This window comes from Doryrhamphus excisus, unplaced genomic scaffold (assembly GCF_030265055.1).
Source record: "Doryrhamphus excisus isolate RoL2022-K1 unplaced genomic scaffold, RoL_Dexc_1.0 HiC_scaffold_26, whole genome shotgun sequence".
In the NCBI taxonomy this organism is placed as follows: Eukaryota; Metazoa; Chordata; class Actinopteri; order Syngnathiformes; family Syngnathidae; genus Doryrhamphus; species Doryrhamphus excisus.
The window spans coordinates 343,531-344,731 of record NW_026652244.1 but is presented as its reverse complement, the minus strand read 5'-3'; the positions used below and the strand labels follow the sequence as shown (position 1 = coordinate 344,731).

The following is a 1,201-nucleotide window of genomic DNA, read 5'->3' as shown; positions in this document are numbered from 1 at the left end:
AGATTGGATTGCTACCTGAAGAACAATATAATTGGGAAACAGGCCGTTTTGGGAATTTAAATGAGCTACTACTCATTGAGGGAAATCTTTGTCTCATCATGAATAAAATTGAAAGCGAATTTCCCATTCAACTTGCACAAAACCTCGGGTTTTGTTCACCAAGCGATGCGTTTTCCTCCAATTCTAATCAAAACCCAACAGTATGCCAAGATAAGATTGAAATCTCTACAGAGAGCTTAAATGCGGATAAATGGGTTACTGAGGATTAAAAGGCGGTATATTTATTATTATTTTTTTACACATGCGCTGAATTTAGAATCTTTTTGTTCTTGATTTGAATATTTAATTTTCTAAAAAAATGCTCCCTACGGGACTTGAACCCGTAGCCTTGGCGTAACTTAGCACTGAAGCCAATCATTGGTAGTTGGTTCACAACCTATAAGCACCACGCTCTAACCACTTGAGCTAAGGGAGCTTAAAAATTTGAAATTTATCAAATATAAATTATAAAAGGAGATTTTCAAAAAACATGAAATAATTGAACATTACAGATTTATCAAAGAACATTTTGATTTTCATTTCAAAAAATGAAAAAAACACCTTGAAAAATCCAAAATGTATTTGCCCACATGGCATCGGTAAAAAAACCAAATCTAAGTGATCCACAAATCAAAATGCGTACAATCAAAGCACTGAACACTTTAAGACCCGTCGGAACACATAAAGAGCTCATTTTACTAACAATACTCAAAAAATATATGAAAAAGCCAAATATCATCACAGTTGAAACAATAAAAGAATTCATTGCTAAAGAATGCAAAATACCAGAAGAAAAAGACGAGATAGAATTTGATAGCTGGAATGATGTTTGTAAAAATATTTTCGGTGTCGATATTGAAACACAAAAAAACATTTCAAATGAAAAAAATGATAAATAAAATTCTTTTATCCGAACCTTTTGAATATGCCTGTCATTTAGAGGTCATAATCAATCTTTTGTGTAATCTGAGAAAGTTGACAGGTAAGAATTGTCAATATTTTTCAATTGATTGGTCTCAGAATTTCCGATAATCACAACCAATAATTTCATTGACCAATAAAGATGTCTTGAGTGCTATTTAATCTAAAAAAGGAGAGACTAGAATAAATGAAGAGATTTTTCTTACGATTTGTTATAAGAATGCTTTTATTCACGATGATG

At 31.6% G+C, this 1,201-nt stretch overlaps 1 non-coding gene across 1 annotated transcript; it reads right to left on the bottom strand.

Moving 5' to 3' along the window:
- Positions 1–359: 359 nt before the first annotated feature.
- Positions 360–475, bottom strand: trnai-uau (transfer RNA isoleucine (anticodon UAU)). The gene is made up of 2 exons: positions 438–475; positions 360–395 (listed from the first exon to the last, which is right to left on the bottom strand). It is a non-coding gene; the product is annotated as a tRNA-Ile (tRNA).
- Between the last annotated feature and the right edge of the window lie 726 nt (positions 476–1,201).